This window comes from Salminus brasiliensis, chromosome 16 (assembly GCF_030463535.1).
Source record: "Salminus brasiliensis chromosome 16, fSalBra1.hap2, whole genome shotgun sequence".
Classification (NCBI taxonomy): domain Eukaryota; kingdom Metazoa; phylum Chordata; class Actinopteri; order Characiformes; family Bryconidae; genus Salminus; species Salminus brasiliensis.
The window spans coordinates 33,148,242-33,169,649 of NC_132893.1; the positions used below are offsets into that span (position 1 = coordinate 33,148,242).

Here is a 21,408-nt window from a genome sequence, read left to right on the forward strand (position 1 = left end):
AGCCTGTTACCTTGGCAGTCACACTTTGCGGTTGCACGTTTCGTGAAATGACGGCCTTGCTCTGAAGTGTCCCTGCATGTTCCACAAAGCCCCCTACACACTCTCTCTCACACACACATACACACAATTGTATATATACCCATATATATATACATACATATATTCACACACATGCTGCACAACCGGAGGTGTTTTAAGTACTGTGAGGTAACACAGCCCTAATGAGTACCTGTTAGTCCATGCCCTTAAGTGTGTGAGTGTTTGTGTGTTTGTTTTTCTACACTTTCAGGACAAACGTAATCTGATTTTGTAGGAGAACCAGCAAAATGTTTCTCCTACATGAGCAACATAGTGCCACTTTTTTTTAAATAAGTGCTTCTTATAAAAAAACTGCTCATATTTATTTTTTCCTTATACGTATTTAACCCCTTAGACAGCCTATAGCCCACCAGCAGGCCAGAGTGTTATAACCCCCACCGGAATAGCCCCACCAGTTTGTACAGAAGTCCCCGTAGTTAAACGGCTAGACTATATAAGACCCCAGCGACAAGACTTCATTGAAACGTATCTTCAAGATATCCCCACTTTTATTGTAATTTCTTTTTTAATTATAAGAGGAGCTTAATTTTCTTATTTTTTTCTTAAATGATTGTTTTCTAATAAGAAAATATAAATATATATATTGTATATTGTAAAAATCAACTTTTTATTTGCAACAAGAATTGCACTCCTGGTTTGCAATGCGTGGAACAACAATTGCGACGCTGTACTTTGATACAAGTGAAGTTCTTAATTACATTTCCTTTCCTACATTTCTTTATTATTTTTTTTTCCCTCAATGAAAAAAAAAAAAGTGTAATGTAAATGTAAAGACGTCCCTGTAGTTACTGAATAATACGCCTTGTGTAAGTGTAAAAAGTTTAAGGGTAAAACCATTAGGGGTTTTAAACAGCACCCGTTTTGTGCCATTTCACAAGCCAGCACCCAAACTGACCCAGCATGGCTGAGTTATATGAATAGCCTAAGTCACAAATATATATATATATATATATCTCCAAATTATACGACTACTTTGACCCAAACTGGGTTGTTTTTTACTCTTCTGTTTGTTTTTATGTTTGATTATTTAGATTTACATTTACATTGAAGGCGTTTAGCAGATGCTCTTCTCCAGAGCGACCTACAAAAGTGCTTCACTGATAGACTAGGATCCAAAAGATCCTCTAAGCTTAGACTCTACTGAATACAGAAGTCAGTATGGTATATTTTCCTTTCAGTCTTTGAATGAAAATGAACAGTAGCAGTTCCTATGCCTCTCCATTTTTGTAGGGTTATAGTTTTCTCTAGGGTTTGAACTCTGTAGTTGCTTCTGTACGCAGTGTGAACAGTTCTGAATGAATGGACCAATAGAAATGCTCTAAATAAAACTCTCATTTTACATTGACATCCATTCCAAGCTTTCCTCCAGTCAGTCATCATTATTTTGGATATCCATTATTTTTTTATTGGACAGTGATGTTATGTCATATATAATTATAGCTATGCTTGACTAAGCAAGAACATAAGAATAAGACTTCATTAGGTGCAATATAACGGTACCCCTCCAGCCCCTGCCTGCCATTAGGCAGCATCATGCTCCAGGGAGTCCTATTCTATTGGCAGTACTTCTCTACAGGGACTACAGGGGAAGCTTTGTGTTTTGGTGCATTTGCAGATCAGTGTCAGCAATGGGTGCAACTTAAAGTAGCTGTGAGTGCATTCGTTACAAGGGGTGTCCACAAACATTTGGACATGTAGTGTATGCATGACCCCTTGTCCTGACATTGTATGAAAACAACCAGTGTGTGAGAGAGAGAAGGAGAAAGAGAGAGAGAGAGAGAGACAGAGAGCATTTGGCATTTTGTCTTTGAGCTCCCATTGTGTTTTGGACACTGTGGCTAGAAGACCGTGTTCCTGAATGTCCCAGTGTTCCAGACTGCTTTCTAAATGGTTTACATGGTAACCAGCCATGATTATTCAGGGTTGTTTTTGTATATATAATTTATTTGCTGTTAGTCAGGGTCAGTTGCATGTATTTTGGCTAGTGTTTGGACACCACTACTCTGGGCACCACTGACCCGGGAGGCCGGGAGCCTCTTAGGAAAGAGAGCTTGTTGATTATTAGGAATCCTGCTGTGTGGGAAGGGTCTCCTAAAAAGTGTGTTTTGGTGGGATGTAAGGTTTTGCAAAGCAGCTTTACAGAGATCCGGGTCCGAGCCTCTTTTGAGCAAGCCAGTGGCAACAGTGGCAAAAAGAAACCTTGAGACTCAAAAGGGGAACCCGTCCTCCTCAGGTCGACACTGGATCATAATAAAAATTAAAACAGGAATAAAAACAACAATAAAACTAAACTGAATTAAAAAAGAAAATGGTAAATGTGGAGTCCAGACATACAAGATGAAAATGTGAGTGAGATGGTAAAATCCTGCAGGTAAACCGTCAGAAGCAGAGTCCTGCAGTGAGGTGAGGATGAGTCAATGCGAGGCCCCAGAGCAGGACAGCGGGCAGGAGGGTAGTGGAGAGCCAGGTCTGGCGGAACCAGGATGGAACAGTGGAACTTCAGCTAAAGTTCAGTGAGGCAGTTGAAGTCAAGGAACCCTGCGGAGTAGGAAGGGTCTTTCGAGGCTCTGAAAATGGATTTGTCAAGTGAGCTTTCCAAAAACATACAAAATGGCAAGCCAGCCAGTCTACTGCCAGTCTACCGTCAGTCTACTGCTAGTCTATATTCAATTTTCAGCCAGTCTACTGCCAGTGTACGGTCAGCCTTCAGCCAGTCCACAGCCAATCCACAGCCAGTCTACAGTAAGCCTTTAGCCAGTCTTCAGCCAGTCTTCAGCCAGTCCACAGCCAATCTACAGCCAGTCTACAGTAAGCCTTCAGCCAGTCTACAGTCAGTCTTTAGCCGGTCTTCAGCCAGTCCACAGCCAATCTACAGTCAGTCTTTAGCCAGTCTTTAGCTAATCTACAGCCAGGCTACAGTCAGTCTTCAGCCAGTCCACAGCCAATCTACAGCCAGACTACAGTAAGCCTTCAGCCAGTCTTCAGCCAGTCCACAGCCAATCTACAGTCAGTCTTCAGACAGTCTTTAGCTAATCTAAAGCCAGGCTACAGTCAGTCTTCAGCCAGTCTACAGTCAGTCTTCAGCCAGTTTCCAGCCAGCCCACAGTCAGTCTTCAGCCAGTCTACAGTCTGTCTTCAGCCAGTCTACAGTCTGTCTTCAGCCAGTCTTCAGCCAGTGTTCAGTCAGTCTTCAGCCAGTCCACAGCCAATCTTAAGCCAGTCTACAGCCAGTCTCCTGCCAGTGCATAGCCTGTCTTCAGCCAGTCTACAGTCTGTCTTCAGCCAGTCTTCAGCCAGTCCACAGCCAATCTTAAGCCAGTCTACAGCCAGTCTTCTGCCAGTGCACAGCCTGTCTTCAGCCAGTCTTCAGTCAGTCCACAGTCAGTCTTCAGACAGCCAAATTGTGGTCAATTGCTTTGTCCGTTGATATTGACTTTACACAAATGTGTTCAAATGTCCTACTTATTGGCATCCATGAGAAAAAAGAAAAAAAAGATAAGAAGACTTTGTCTGAGCTGCAGGTGGGAGTGAAACTCCACAATCGATCGCCTTCGAACAGAAGCGTCTCGAGACGAGGCCGCTCTTTTCCAGTTAAAACGACTCGTTTCAGACGGCCTGCCTCTCTGAAGCCAAATCAAATTGCAGCGTCGTAGAGCGAGCGGGCGGAGGAGGCGGAGATGAATAGAGATAGACGTGGGGTGGTCTGCACAAAGGCCTGGCGTCGCTCCAGCTCTCACGGCCATGTCTGATTAGAGCTCGCCTTTAAAAGTCAGGTTCACACACTGCCTCCCAATATTCCTGATTAAAGCCGGGCAGAGGGGGCTCACGCCGAGCCAAAAACCCTTTTTACATTTTGGATGCGTCTGTTTCTGGGACGAAGTGGAAAACGCGAGCCGACGCAGATGGATGGGTGCTGTAGTTCTGGGAGAAAATGCTGGGTCGTCACTTTGTGGCACGGAAAGAACAACCGGGACCGCCGCCACCCAGTAGCCCGAGCCAGCGCACCAGTTAACTCTTTGAACTCTAGGCTAATCAATCATTGGAAGTTGAAAGAACAGTCGCAATCGCTCTTAGCTAATTACACATTACATGCAACCTACTGCATAGTTAGGAGTGACTCAATTAATTACATTACTTTTCAATGTCAGGAAATGCCAGAAACAGATATACACATATATATATGTAACTATATGGACAAAAGTATTGGGACACCTGTTCATACTTCAGAAATCGAGGGTGTTCAAAAAGAGTTTCTCCTGCTTTTGTTGGAGCAACTGTCTCTACTGTCTAGGGAAGACATTCTTCTAAATTTTGGAGGAGTATTGCTGTCAGCATTTGATTGCATTCAGTGACAGGATCAGGATTGTTGGATGATCAACCACCCAACCTCATCCTCAACTCCCCAACTTATCCCAAAAATCTTGGATGGAGCTCCACCATCCATCATTCCAGAGAGCACAGTCCAATCCACAGCTCAATGATGTGGGGGGGAGCTTTATACCCCTCTAGCCCAGGCCTGGCCTGAGGCCTGATGATGCCAATGGCTTCATGTATATCTGCTCCAGAGAGTCCCATTCCATTGGCAGTACTTATCTACAGGGGCTAGACAAGCTGTGTGAGTATAACAAAGTGTGTGCATTTGCACATCTGTGTCAGCAATGAGTGCAACTAAAAGTAGACGAATGCATTCATTAGAAGGGGTGTCCACAAACATTTGGACATGAACGTAGCATAGTATTTGCATTTAGCCCACTTGGTTGGTCTTTGTTTAAAAAAAAAAACACACAGCACTTGTTCACCATTCAATAGTGGACTATATAGGGAGTATGGAGCCAATTTGAAATGCAGCCTGGGTTTAATACTACTTGTGGGAGATCTACCCTGAACACAGACACATTTGAAGCTGGTGAGAAATTCAGGTAATATATCCCCAGCAAATCACTGAGGAAATCCTTCAATTCCACGCCTGACGCTAAGTATAAACAGAAGGGCAGTTTAGCCTATTAGCTAGGCCTCAGTCAGCCAAGCTGATCAGTCTAGTTCTAGTTGGACAGAAAATGATTGGTCAGCTCCATTACTTTTCTCAGCAAAATCCAAGTTCTTACTGCATCTGCCAGTGTACACTCAATGGTCCATGCAAGCTGCATAACAGCACAATGGTCCATTAACAGCACAATGGTTTTAGTGACTTTGCACATTAACACACAATTCAATTGCTGTGAGGTGGTCTGAACGCAGCTCAGCCAATCAGATTTTAGAGCCGGAACTAACCGTTTTAAAATGATACTTATTTTGCCTGTTTAGTCATCTAATAGCATTGCTTTAGCGACGGGTTGAGAAGATGGAAGTGGTGGAAATTCTGGGGTTCCAAAGTATATTGACCCAGATCCAGTAGGGGGCGCTAATAATATAAGGACTGAAGGACTGCAGATACTATATACAATATGTCCATGTTTGCCCAAATCTTAACAAATGCATTCAGCTACTTTAAGTTGCACCCATTGGTGACATAGATGTGCAAATGCACACACACAGCTTGTCCAGTTCCTGTTGCCAAAAGAATAGGACTGTCCAGAACAGATAAGCATTGGCCTATTGCTACCATGCTGCCTGGGCTTGGGATGAGGTGAGAAGTTAAGGATGATGAGGTGGTGGGCTGGTGCTCATCCAACCTTTTGACCTCACTAACGCTCCTATGGCTGAATGCAATCAAATCCTCACAGCAATGGACAGTAGAGACAGCTACTTCACCAAAAGCAGGAGAAGCTCTTTTAATACATTTGATTTTGAATAATTTGAATGAATGAGCTGGTGTCTCAATACTTTTGTCAATACAGAATGGGTTAGGTTTAAGTGTTTGCTGTTGCTGCTGTAGAGCTGAACTCAGTCAGGGAGTGTGAAAACACCAGGATTGCTAATATCAACAGTCTGGTTTGTCAAACTATGAATATTTAAAGGGACACACTCACATCTCAATATTGCATTATTTCCTGATGCTAAAATCACTGAAAGTGTTCTGTTGGTTCAACATCTTGTTCAAATACCTGTCAGAATCCTGCCATATCACCATTATCCACCCGGAGGAAAGTTTGCTGTTATTGTGGCGTAACACTGATTTGTACCACCAGAAGAAACGCATCCGGCCTTACAACAGCTCCAATGGAAAGATACACGTGTATGGATAACTCAGTAGTTGACAGCCTAGTAATAAGGGAGCAGCTCAAATGAACTTCCTTGGTTAAGCCGCCTGAGCGATATCCAATTTTCTCCCCAATTTAGCTCAGCCAATTAACCCACCCACTCACTTGGACTCCCCCCATCACCTGCAGTGCTCCCGACACTAGGAGGTCGAGTACAAGCCCATGCTTCCTGCGTTATACGTGAAGTCAGCCGCTGCCCATCATTGCAATGCAGCATTGCTAGGCAGCCAAGGTGTCCAGAGGAAAGTGCCAGATCTCCACTGCCACTGATCTCCCTCAGTATTTGCAGGAGGTCAAGATGGAGGTGGTTCTTCTGGTGGTTCTTCTTCTTCTTCCATCTGGAGGTAAACTAACAGAGCTCTAGCAGTAGTGTCCTCACTGCAGCAGCGGAGTGAGAGAGAGGAAGAACTTAATGTTGAGGTGGCTCCATTAAACCCGGTGAGGGCGCCATCTAGTGCCCTGGAGGTGATAATGTAGGCTTGAAATGATTCGTATTGTTTTTATAATTGTAGAAAGTCACAATCCTCCAGTTTGTAAAGCATCCAGGTGGTGATGCAGGTATTATAAGAGGACCAACCCACAATAAGACCCGGGAATAACCATAACAGGGTTGTTAACGGTTGCTACTCGCATCTACTGAATCAGTCTCTGTCCGAATCAGCTCGCCGGATGGTGTTCCGACTCAAACCAGCATGACTTTGATTCCTGATCTGATCCCTTGAGCCTCTAATTTGTCAAACTGACAGCTCAGCCCAAAATGCTAACATGTTTAACAATAAATGGAATCTGCTCTGACATGGCTAGGCTATCTGTTGGCACTCATGGCCTGCTAGCTTCATCGTTTGTTAGGCCTGTTGGCATTTCTGCCCGGACTATCCCTTTATTGTCAGGCTTCGGCCCCTGCGGTCTCCGGCAGCTGCTCCCTATTCCCCTCTCTTTTTTTTCCCCACCCCCTTCTCCGCTCCACCTCGCTCCTCCCTGCTGCTTTTTTGGATTTGCTGCCGCTTGCCTGAGCTTGCCCTCAGACATGTGTTTTGCTCCACTGAAAACGTGTCTGGTGGCTTCACTGTCACACAGGCCCCCAGTGCAACATCTGTGTCATCTTCCCCACACACGCCAGCGCCACATTAAATTTTCACACACTCCGGCGCACTCACATATACACACACACACACACACACACACTCTCACTCTCTCTCTCAGACACTCTTAAGCACTTCCAGAGAACGATTTAACTGCTCTCGGCAGCAACGGAAATATCTGCCAAATTGTGATGAATTCGAGTCATATTTGCCCTGAAATAGCCCCTCGTCTTCTTCACAGCCAGTGGTCGGCACATTTAAACATTAATAAATAAATAAAACACCAAACTTCTCATCGAATGCGAGTTGATTTACAAACACGTCGCACGCAAACTGTATCCATTCAACTTTCTGACACCCCCATAACATGTTGCCGCGCCTTATCTTATTGCTCGGCGGCTGTGCGCTTTCAAACGACAGGAATTGACTCATTGGCCCGTGAAAGTGAATGGTTCCTAACATACGCACTTGCCTCCCTCCCTTCCTCCCCTCCCCTGCCTGCCTTCCTCCCTCCCCGACTGCACATGTTGCTGCAAAACGACCGCCACCATCAGCCTCATGCATAAATGCATCCGTGCTTTAGCGCAGGACGAGCCCTCGCCAGCCGTACAGCTGCATTAGTCGTGAGCGTGACCCTGTTTCTCCTTTTAGAAAGTGGTAAACACGGCGTGACAAAGTGAGCGTCGTATGGCTGCTGCTGCTGCTGCTGCTGCTGAAGCCGGGCTGTTGAACACACAAGGAATAATTAATGCACATGCCTGAACCGGAGCAAGTGTGCAGCTCCGTGTGGTTGCATCATCATGCCGCTTAGCATGAAGTGTACATCAAAAGGATCTCAAGTGCAGTAGATCAAAGGGTTAAACAGTTGACATTCAACATTTTTCTGATATCATATTTTTCCGCTTTAGAAATTTGCGTGCTTTCGTGAGCCAAATGCAGCTATTAACCTTTTCCCAAATTCTTGTTATCTTGATGGGATGCATTTATTTAGTAATTAAGTCATATCTTTTCTTTTTTGATGTATTGAAGTTGTTGTTTGGTGTATTTAGGTTGTTGTTTGATGTCTGTAAGCTGTTGTTTGATGTATGTAAGTTCATGTTTGATGTTTTTAAGTCATTGTTTGGAGTATATAGGTTGTTGTTTGATGTATGTAAGTTGTTGTTTGAAGTATATAAGTTGTTGCTTGATGTGTTTATGCTGTTTAATGTATTGAAGTTGTTGCTTGATGTATTTAAGTTCTTGTTTGGTGTATTTAGGTTGTTGTTTGATGTATATAAGTTTTTGTTTGATGTATGTAAGTCATTGCTTGATGTATGTAAGTCAATGTTTGAAGTATGTAAGTTGTTGCTTGATGTATTTATGCTGTTAGATGTATTGAAGTTGTTGCTTGATGTATTTAAGTTCTTGTTTGGTGTATTTAGGTTGTTGTTTGATGTATATAAGTAGTTGTTTGATGTTTGTAAGTCGTTGCTTTATGCATTTAAGTTATTGTTTGATGTATGTAAGTTCTTGTTTGGGGCATTTAGATTGTTGTTTGATGTATGTAAGTTGCTGCTTGATGTATGTAAGTTAATGTTTGATGTATTTAAGTCATTGTTTGATTTATAAATAGAAAGTATATGACTTCGGCTGGGGTGAAAAATGCTCACATGTGGTTTAACAACCCTATTTACCACCCTGTTATTTAGCCCCAGAATGAGACAAGCCCATTTTTGTCCTTTAAAAAATAGCTCTAGATAAAAAACCCTGTGAGGTCTGCTTTTATCAGCTGTTTAAAGTCACTGCAGCAGCTCATAGGAGCCACATACCTTAGCCTAGCCTAGCATAGCTAAGAACTATAACAAGAACATTGAATAATGCTTTCTTATAATCCCTGAGTCGTATTAGATAGTGTTGCTGTCCTCTAAGTGTTCTCTCTGTTCTCAGTGGTGCATTGTAGCTCAATGCCGGGGGGCTTTATACCCCTCTATAGGCATAGAGAGGTATAATAGGCATTAGGCAGCATGGTGCCAATAGGTTAATGCTTATCTGCTCCAGAGAGTCCTATTCTATTGGCTACTAGACAAGCTGTGTATGTGTGTGTGTGAGAGAGAGAGTTTGCACATCTGTGTCAGTAATAGATTCAACCTAGAAGGGGTGTCCACAAACTTCTGGACATACAGTGTATGTTCCTGTGGCTCCTACTGTTGACATCGAATAATAATTTTTTATTTCTATGATACTTTAACGCACCTGTGTAACAAAGCCACCCCATCCAGTTGCTCCTCGTCGGACCCCTGCAGACTCCTGTCATGATGGACAGGATGCTGGTGCCTGGGTAATGGAGCAGGAGACAGTGAGTCAAGGGGAACACACCATGTACTGCTCCAAATTACAGCACCAGCAGCTCGAGGAGTGTGTGTAGTGACAACTAATATGAAGGCTTTAGTCTGTTACACTCTCTGCGTGACATTCACGTGTGTGTGTGTGTGTGTGTGTGTGTGTGTGTGTGTTCTGAACGGTGACTGAGCCACGCCACCTGTTCCACGAGATACTTCTTCTGCACGTGGATGCACACGGTTATCTGCATAGCCACAGTACCTCACACACACACACACACACACACACACACACACATACGCACACCGTGACAAGTGTATTATCAATCAGCGCGGCTTCTCTCCACAAGAATGAAAAGAACAATGTAAGCCAATTAAGCCACTTCATCGCGCTCAGTGTGGCAGTCTGAGACTAACAGCTAATTCCATTACCACTGACTTCTTAGCGCTCACAGTTTACTCCAGAAAACGCTGAGCCTGTGTAAGTGTGTGTGTGTGTGTGTGTGTGAGTGGCTGCGGCTCTGCCATGCTGACAGGTACCCCCGCCCAGCGCCACCACACACACTGCTATAATGTAAAGAACAGTGGCGTTTTTAAATTATGTGGGAAAAAAAACAAAAAAGGACAAAAGTATTGGGACACCTGCTCATTATTAAAAAAGAGCTGCTGAGGGTCTTTATATGCCCTGTATATGCCAGACATTAGATGGCAATATTGGCAGTACGTCTAGACGAATTGTGTGTGTGCATTTGCACGTCTGTGTCAGCAATGGGTGCCGAATGCACTCACTAGAACGGGTGTCCACAAATATTTGGACATTTTCATTCACAAGCTGTGAAACCCGCGGGCGGTCCCTGTCCTTCAGTTTCTGAGGAAAACGTCCTGTAGGTTGGGATTTCTGCCACTGCTGGTAGAACGGTATGACGGGTAAGCTTCCGTACACCTGCAGATTCAGCTACTTTCTTCACACTGTGGTCTTTGGCCACGCCCAAATGCTGAAAAATCTCTCCTTTTAGCCAATCATTAACTGTATCTGCTTGGCGACCCCTTTTCCACACATCCAACGAGATGCCCACTGCACTGCACCACCTCTCCTCAATCTATGAATCCCGCAGGTATTTATAGAACCAGCATCCTCTTGCAGCGCCACCTGCAGGAGGCTGAAGGTACTACCTTCTTAAAAAAACGCAAGCTGACTCATTGTGTCAGATGTTAGCTTAAAAATCTGGCTATAGAAATATGGATTCGTCCATGGGTATCCTGTTTAAATACACAATTGCATTTCTAAATCATATATATATGTATATGTGTGTGTGTGTGTGTGTGTGTATGATGACTGTATGTAATAGGAATAGCCCATATGTTTGGTGTACATCTATACACACACACACACACACACACACACACATATATATATATATATATATATATATATATATATATATATATATATATATATATATATATATATATATATGGTTGTGTGATTTAGAAAAATAAGCTTTAAACAAATAACAAAAAACACTTTACAGAGTCCTGCTTATCTCTCTCTCTCTCTCTCTCTCTCTCTCTCTCTCACACACACACACACACACACAGTTATATATTTCTAACTATATACGTCTGGCATAGGCCTCTACATGCACTCACTCTCATCCTTACTCATGCAGACATGTGCATGCACAGATAAACACACACACACACATTTACTCACTCACGGTTTCTTATCTTTCTCTGACTCACATAAACACACGCGCACACACACACACACACACACACACACACACACACACACACACACACACACACACCATACATACACACTGAGGGCAGATTTATGTGGAATACAGTGAAATGGTTTGGAGTTAAGTAATAATTAATCCACAGCACCTGACGAGAGGGCAATGTGGAGGGAGTAACTTCGGGGAGAGGCAGAGAGACAGAGACACAGAGCGAAAATATGTATGCATGTGTGTGTGTGTGTGTGTGTGTGTGTGTGTGTGTGTGTGTGTGTGTGTGTGTGTGAACTAATCCGCTGAGTGCCCATAATGTAATGAGTAAGCCCAGCTTAAGGGAGTCCATTTATAACGAGTATCAATGCACACTTATTAACCCCTTAAACCCTAAGGGCATGCATGTGGCCCAATAATAATAATAATAATAATAATAATAATAATAATAATAATAATACAGGCAAAGCCTTTATTTTTAAAAGGTAAAGGAAGCTGAAGACTTCAAAAGATTAGCGTCCACAATGTAGATAAGCTCAATAATTCTGTTTGTTTGATCTACAACAGAACAAAGAGTATAAGAATAATGCCCTTATTGAAGTTCTGGAAGTGTGGTTGAAAATGATGCACCATGGGATGGATGGGTTGATGGGGAAGCAATGAAAAGATGGATGGAAAATAGAAGGATAAATGAAGAGATGGATGGAGGAAGCGATGAATGGATAGATGGATTGAATGGATGGATTGACGGATGGATGGATGGAGGAGGCAATGAAATAGATGGATAAATGAAGAGATGGATGGAGGAAGCAATGAATGGATGGATGGACAGATGGATTGAATGGATGGATTGACGGATGGATGGATGAATGGCAATGAATGGATGGATGAATAGATGGATTGAATGGATGGATTGACGGATGGATGGATGGAGGAGGCAATGAAATAGATGGATAAATGAAGAGATGGATGGAGGAAGCAATGAATGGATGGATGGACAGATGGATTGAATGGATGGATTGACGGATGGATGGATGGAGGAGGCAATGAATGGATGGATGGATAGATGAATTGATGGATTGATGGGGGAGCAAGCAATGAATGAATGGATGGATGGATAGATGGATTGAATGGATGGATGGATGGAGCAAGCAATGAATGAATCGATGGATTGATAGATGGATTGAACAGATGGCTCGATGGATGGATATTTGAAGAGCTGGATGGACAGATGGGTGGAAAAAGCAATGAATGGATGGATTAAATGGATGGATGGATGGATGGATGGGTGGAGCAAGCAATGAATGAATGGATGGATGGATGGATGGATGGATAGATGGATGGATGAACGGATGGGTGGAGGAAGTAATGAATGGATGGATGGATAGATGGATACATGAAGAGATGGATGGATGGATTGATGGGGAAGCAATCAAAAGATGGATGGAAGAAGAGATGAATAGATGGATGGAAAATAGAAGGATAAATGAAGAGATGGGTGGATGAATGGATGGAGGAAGCAATGAATGAATTGATTGATGAATGGATGGAAGGAGGAAGCAATGAATGGATGGATGGATGGATGGAGGAAGCAATGAATGGATGGATGGATGGATGGAGGAAGCAATGAATGGATGGATTGATGAATGGATGTATGTAGACTGATGGATGAATGGTTAGATAAATACATGAATGGATGAATAGCATGATGGATGAATGGTTGGATGAATGGTTGGATAGGTGAATTTATGGATAGACAAAGGAACAATTAATACTTAGATAAATGGATTGGTGGATAAATAAATGATTGCATAGATAGATAGATGGTTCATTCAATAGATAAACAGATATATAGAAAGAATACACCAGTATAAAAACTCTCTTAGACTCTCTTTATTCATCCAGCTCTTATAAAAAACAGACCCTGCATTCATCCCCTCAGCCCTCCTCACTAATAGCACTTTGCAACCATCTCTCCTTTTTCCCCTCTTTCTTTTTTTCCATTTGCCAGAGCACTCTGGAATGCTTTCAGTATGCTTTCAGTTTTGTCACGGTACTCACCCCTGTGACCCCCCTCCTCCCCCTTTGTGGTTTGTCCTGGCTCACTCTCATATCCGAAGGGTCCTCCAGTGGTGGACGGGTTCTGACCTCTGACACTGAAACAGGAAGACCATGCCAGAGCTGTCACAAACAGGCCAGTGTGTGAGAAGATGAAGTGTTATTCTCTGCCAGTAAACACTGCCCGATGCTAGCCAATGTGCTAGCATATCCCATCTGTTCTGGACACAGTGTGCGCTGACTCGCAGTGACCCAACACCCATTTTGGACTTGCTTATGTGCTTTCTTACAACATATGACACATCTTTAGTCAATAAAAATAGACGAAAGTGTGGACAGCTACTACTGTTACTGTATAGGCAACGTGCTTTAGCTGATTTGATATATATGATGTATATCTAGGTGCTGTAATAACACACTGCACAAGCTAACTAGGCCTCTAACTGACTCCAGCTAACTAGACCAGTCCAGACCAGTACCCACAGCAACAGCAAACCAGTAAGAGTGCTCTCGCAAACTGCACAAGAGCTCTGTCCTGTGTCCTGTGGTATCTGACACCAAGACTAATGTTAGCAGCAGATCCTTTAAGTCCTGTAAGTCCTGTAAGTTGTGCTAGGTGGGTGGAGCCTCCATGAGCATTATTTGGAGCCTTGGATGTCCATGACCCTGTCAGCAGTTCTGACCTGTTGTCCTGCCTTGGAGCACTTTTGGTTGTTAGGGACTGACCACTGCATACCGGGAACACTCCTCAAGACCTGTCTGATGTTTTGGAGATGTTCTGACCCAGTGACTTGTCTAGAACATCACAGTTCGGTTCTTGTCAAAGTGTCTGAGGTTCCTACTCTTGCACAGTTGTGCTGACTGTTCACTTGCTGCCTCTTATGTAGATCCCATCTCTTGAGAGTAGTCTCACTACACCGGTCAGTGGTTATAATGTTATGGCTGTTCAGTGCATAACCCAGTACTAGTAGTATTATTTTATTTGCCATATTTTGCAATATTACCGTACTAATACTAAAATAAATAAACAAACAAACAAACAAACAAACAAACAAAAAAGACTAATTGGTGGGGCTTTTGGTTAGCTATATTAGCCTTGTAGCTCCAGTGCGACACTAAAGCCTCCAATCTCCAGACACCAAACCTGGCTTGGTTGATTAAATATATTTAAAACTGAGAAACATACGATTTCTCCTCAAGCTATCATCTCAATCTGGCATGAATGTGATTGGTGGAGAACACCAGAGCCTGACTGGTGAAGGTATGACTTACAAATAAAAGCCTGGCCTCTCTTATCACATGTCTACAGTCACCAGAATGACTGACAGGTGTTAGAAACGCACTCACACACACTCGCTTTCTCTAAATAGAAGGCTGCATTTCATGACACTTCGACTCCAGGAGTGTGTAATACTGGGGCCAGCAAAGGTGGGCAGCAATTTGTTCCATTTACAGACATGGATTAGTACTTTTCTGAGTATATTGGTATTAATTTTAGACCAAAATGATCCAGAAGGAGAAGAAAATGAGTCTTACAGCCCTCGGTTGCTATGCAGATTGATGCTGGATGTGCAAGCAAGAAGTTCCAATGCAGTTCTACAGGGAACTTAGCTGTGAGTAGTTTTGAGACAATGCAGGGACGATAAGAATAAGAATCATAATAACAATAATGTGCATCTGTTCAGTAGTTTGATTCATTCCTCTGTTTTTGGACCTGATAATTTTTTAAAAAAGAAGTCCTGATCCAATTTTCTTTTCTCCTCATCTGGTTCCAGTAACATAATGTTGAGTATCAGCCAAGACCGATCTGATCCAATATTTGAATCTTTCATACAAAAACACACCCACACAGTTTAGGTCAGATATGCTACCCTGCTAATTACCGCTTTAAAAATGACTGTTTTATGCTGTGTTTAATATTAATATTTATTAGGATCCAATTTGATTGACCTCCCAAATGATTTAGCTGAAATGCTGCAGTAAAATCACCTATTTTGACCGATTTGTACATAATGTGTACAAGAGTAGAGTAGCGTGCTGTTTCCTCGGGTTTGAACACTGGTTTAAACTGGTTAAACCAGAAAAGGTGGAGGACACTCCTGTTTGAGACACTCCCGTTTGAGACACTCCCGTTTGAGACACTCCTGTTTGAGACACTCCCGTTCAAGACACTCCTGTTTGAGACACTCCTGTTTGAGACACTCCCATTCGAGACACTCCTGTTTGAGACACTCCTTTTTGAGATACTCCCATTCGAGACACTCCCGTTTGAGACACTCCTGTTTGAGACACTCCCGTTCAAGACACTCCTGTTCGAGACACTCCCGTTTGAGACACTCCCGTTCGAGACACTCCCGTTCGAGACACTCCCGTTTGAGACACTCCAGTTCGAGACACTCCCGTTCGAGAGTAAAACAGTAAAACTGTGGGAGTGTTTTTTTTGCATGTGTTACACTCCCGGTTGGCCTCCTGTCTCTCTCGACACATCAGACTACAATTCCCATGATGCCTCACAGACTGGTGATAAACGGTTACCAATCAGGAAAGGTCCCACGTTCAGTAAATAAAGGTGCACATATTTGTCACTGTACAGCAAAATTTGTCCTCCGCATTTCACTAGTAGTGAACACACACACACTAGGGGCAGTGAGTACACACACACCCAGAGCAGCAGGTAGCCAACTCCAGCGCCCGGAGAGCAGAGAGGGTGAAAGGCCTTGCTCAAGGGCCCAACAGTGGCAGCTTGCAGAGCCCAGGTATCAAACCCACAACCCTGTTATTGATAACCCGGCGCTCTAACTGCTGAGCCGCCACTGCCCAGTGCTACTGGAGTTCTAACTACAGTCACCTGTGTTCGTTCGTCTATGTTCAAATCTAAAGACTTTCGGTACTCTTCCAACTTTGCGAAGTATTACCATCGTTTCTCATACGCATACTGAACGTTTCTTCTGTACCTGACCTATTTTCTGTCTCTGGATTTCTCGTTTTTCGGGTTGCGCTTTTGCTTTGTGTGTTCAATCTGACTCAAATCCGCCTATGGTTTTGACCCTTGCTTGACTCTTCGACTCTACTTTTGCCTATTCCATGTATTTGACCTGGACCATATCTCAACCTGTTGAGTCGACCTCTGATTATTAAAGATTTTCTTCCTTTTTTTTTTCTTCCGCGAGCGTCTGGTTCATCGAGCCTGTGTCACAGCATGTTTATGGAGGCTTAATGCTCACAGTAAAAAAAGCAGAAAATAGACTTGAAGCATAATGGCTACAAACTCACAATTTCCTTTCTAAACTGTTAAAGGTCTAATTGTTTATAGCAATTAAAAAACTTTTGTGTAGCCACTACACTATGTGTAGGCAATTTTAGTTTAGTTTTAATTTTTATTTAAGTAAATGATGCTTATATTTAAACTAGTAATACTAGATCTTTATTATCATCATTAAATTATGGTTGGCAGCACAAGGGTTAAATTCTTGAAATGTTGAATGGACAATTGCCCAATGAGGAGTTTGTATCATATGGCACATAGCTAAATACAATCAGCCAACCAATCTCTTCCCTTGGTTGGGCCTTCAGTGGTAGAACTGAAAGCCTAAACTATCAGATTAACCAACAATATGATAGTAACTGACAGAGGAATTTTCATTGGATGGGACCGGGTAACTCTGGGCCTTTGTAGGCACAGGTTGTGTAAAAGAAATGTAACTTTTTGGGTCTAAAGATCTTTGGTTTGTCTGGAGAAGAAAAAAAAAGTATACGCTCCAGAGAAGCATGGTGATGGCACGGTGATGCTCTAGGACTGCTTTGCTGCCTCTGGCACTGTAAAACCTGCAGCGTGTGGAGGGCAAAATGAATTCAATCCAGTATCAGGAAATCCTAGCAGAAGCATCATGCCTTCTGTGAGAAAGCTGAAGCTTGGGCAGCACTGGGTCTTTCAACAGGACAAGTCCCCGAAAGAAGAAAAAGTTGTCATCCCAGTCATCTGACATCAACCCCATAGAAAACCTTTGGTGGGATTTGAAGAAGGCAGTTGCAGCAGCAGCAAACCCATGAATATCAGTGAAGTGGATGTCACTGGGCTAAGGTTCCTCAGGAATGTTGCCAGAAGCTGGAGTCACTAAAGACACCCGTCATGAAGGGACTGAATAATTCTGAGACTGCAATCATCATTAAAAGTGGCATTCTGTGCTGAATTTAGAAAAAGCACTTGAGAGATCACCCAGAACTGGGTTTACCCGTAAGTTTTGACTGTCGTGGCCTAGGTTTAATAGCCAGGATTCACCACTCCTAGCACCAAAATAAGATAAGATAAGATAAGATAGTCCTTTATTAGTCAAGCAGTGGGGAAATTCCCAGGAATGCTCAACAGCTTAGAGGTCGGTTACCTGGAATTAACCTTGTCTACGTAAACGTATGGCTGCTACTCAATGTATCATTCAATTGCCTCCCACACTTTGCTGGGATTGACGCAAAGTGGTAACGTTTAGTTAGCTAACTCTGGTGCTGTTCCTCACCCAGGGTTTCATTTAAACCTTGGAGGTTTTCAAATGATGCTAGCGTGGTTTTCCCAAGGTCTGATTAATAGCATTGAGGTTTGTTGCTCTTCCTCACTTAGAGTTTTAGCATGGGTATCCATGCTCAGTTACGGCTGCTATCCGGTGGGAACTCTGCAACTATCATTATTATTATTGTTTTATTTTTGTGTTTATTTATTATTTTATCATTTGTTTTTTAAGTATTATATTTATAATTATGATTTTATTAATAATACACTTTTTAAGCTTTTGAAATACTTTCTGTACGTTCAGTGTTTTTAAAAGCCTCTATTTTCTTTATATTCTTCTGTTTATGTGAAGCACTGTGAATTGCCACTGTGTATTAAAGGAGCTATGTAAATACTTGCCTTGCTTGAACCCAAAAGGCCTGTATCTGGGCCCACATTTATGAGGGTTTCCCTCTCTCAAAACTACAGAACTTATATAGATACAGATATTTCCTAACAGTTCTCAAATAATTCACAGAACTACTGAACAATAGGTCTTGATTATCTTTTTCTATTCATATTAATATTGTATGCTAATATGTTAAGGTTAATAACTGTTAAACAGGGGTTAAACACACTATGGCACTGTAGATATTGCATAATTGAAATATTTATTTAATATAGTTAAAAATCTCAAGTCAAGTCAAGTCACGAGTGTGCATGTAACAGAAAAGACATCAGTTCAGAAGTTGAGTTGAGTTGAGAAGTCTGATGGCTTGGGGGAAGAAGCTGTTGCAGAGTCTGGTCGTGTTGGACCGGATGCTGCGGTACCTTCTTCCTGATGGCAGGAGGGAGAACAGTCTGTGTGAAGGGTGGGTGGAGTCATCCACAATGCTGGTTGCTTTGTGGATGCAGCGGGCGGTGTAAATGCCCATGACGGAGGGGAAAGAATCTGCCACTCTTCTGCAGAAAACCAAGAACTGTAGGTGACTAGGATTGCGGATGTGGACGGATACGCTAAAAAAGCCTAGCCCCAAACCACTCAATTCTTATAATAACTCAAAATATGTGCACCATTTCTATTGGCCCACACATCCTGCAATGCTCAGGCAATATGAAGGACAGCTAATGTCTTAAAAGATGTTAAACACACACGGTTTGGATCCGACAGTAATGTTCTACTTGCGTCACTGTTTTACTGAAGTTACAAAGCTTGGATATGAGCATGCGTTTTGCGCCACGCAACCCACCTCTGGGGTCTACACACCAGCAGGCCCAGCGCTTCACTCGCGCCTCGTTATCTCTCTGGAGAGTCGCTCTGCGCTCGCTGTTCTCGGTTGTTTTGTTTGTGTTTCTCTGTCAGAAGCCCCTTTGTAGAAACCCGTTGTCTGTCATGCCGACACAGTCGTTCGTCCCTGGAACTCGCTTAATTTGCAGCGACTGCCGTCATGCTCGCATCACCGGCTGCTCGTTTTCAACCTCTGGTAATTGGGCCCTTTTAAAGCGATTCGCTGCAGGGGGTTCTGGGAAAACACTCAGAGTTACGCCACCAGCGCGGCATTACCAGTTTGTTTGCCGTTGTTTGCATGAGAGTGTATATGTGTATGTCTGTGTGTGTGTGTGTGTGTGTGTGTGTGTGTGTGTGTTTGGAATGTCTGAGAGGTAAACGATCTGAGCTGATATAGTGTGTATATGTGTGTGTACTGCTGAGTGTGTGAGAGGTAAAACATCAGACCTGACACTGTGTGTGTGTGTGTGTGTGTGTGTGTGTGTTCATGTGAGCTATCAGTGCAGTAGATGTGATGTTTCTGCTGTTGGTGCGAGAGCAGCTCAAAAGGAAAGACGCGTATCTGTACAACGTCTGTATCTGTGTGGATAAGTGTGTAGGAGTGTGTGTGTAAACGTCTCAGTGCTTCTACTGGTGTGCATGTGCAATCTGCAGTTGTGAAGAGATTGCTTGATAGATTTAGATATACTTTCCATTCATTAGTTCAGAATTTAAAAATATTGGAATTACTTTAAAAAAAAAAACATTAAAAAGATAATTTTCCTGCAAAAGATTCAACAAAAAAATGTCTGAAATGATCATAACCAAGTTTGGGATCATTTTCAGAGATTGAAATTGCCATTAAAAACTTCAAAAGATTGGTGTAAAAGCAATCAAAAGTTTGGATTTTAAATATTGAAATGAACATTATGGAATTTGCAATTACCTGACAAAAAATGAGAATTACCATTCAAAGTGCAGGTTAATCTTTCAAAAGATTAGAATTACCATTAGAAAGTTTGAAATTACACATTCAAATGCTAGAAATGATCATTAGCAAGTTTGGGATCACAGTTTTAAAAAATATTAATTACCATTAATAAGTCTAGGAAAAGATCGGACAAACTTTTTTGGACCATGCAAACGACTGGAATTACCCTGTAAAAGATTGCTATTACCATTCAAATGTTTGGAATGACCATTTAAAAGTCTACATTATTCATGTAAAAGATTAAAATGAACATTATGATGTTTGGAATTACCTGACAAAAGATAAGAAATAACTATTAAAAGTGTAGATTAATTTTTTTAATGGTTGGAAATACTATTTAAAGTGTAGATTAATCTTTTAAATGATTGTAAATACCATTAAAAGTGTAGATTACTCTTTTAAATGATTGTAAATACCATTATTCATGCATTATTCATGTAAAGGATTTAAATTAACATTAAGATGTTTGGAATTACCTGACAAAAGATAAGAAATAAATATAAAAAGTGTAGATTAATCTTGTAAATGACTGGAAATACCATTTAAAGATTAGATTAATCTTTTAAATGATTGGAAATACCATTGAAAAGTTTGGAATTACAAATTCAAATGCCAGAAATGTTCCTTAGCAAGTTTGGGATCGTAGTGCAAAAGATTGGACTTTGCAGAAGATTGATATTACTCTTTAAAAGTCATATCCATTTAGTTTGTGATTTCCATGCAAAAGATTGGAATCAATATTATAAAGTTTGGATATACCTTTCAAAAGATTAGAATGAAATTACCATTAAAAAGTGTTGAACCATTAAAACATTTAGAATTATCATTCAAAAGATTGGTATAACCAATAACCAATCAATCAAATGTCCATGTAAAATACTAAATTCTTCTGTATACTGTTGGTAAATGACTCTTAAAATATTAAAATTGCCTTTTCATAGTTTAGAATTGTCATTCAAAAGTGTATTTTCAACAAGTACAAACTATATTCATGTGTGATTATACTTTATGAACCTAAACAGAATGTTTTAATGTTTTTAACTCTTGATAACTGCAAGCAAAGCTCAAACATTCAGCTAAATTTAGTGCTAGTTGCAGGGTTTTAGACTTTAGACTTCCATTCCTTGTTAGCTACATGAGCCTCGTAGCTCTAGTTCATATCTTCAGAAAATAATGTCAATTC

At 41.9% G+C, this 21,408-nt stretch overlaps 1 protein-coding gene across 1 annotated transcript in view; it reads left to right on the plus strand.

Annotated features, from left to right (window-relative positions):
• Nucleotides 1-21,408, plus strand: part of LOC140536446 (leucine-rich repeat transmembrane neuronal protein 4) — a 191,234-nt gene that overhangs the window by 157,962 nt on the left and 11,864 nt on the right. The window lies entirely within an intron of this gene.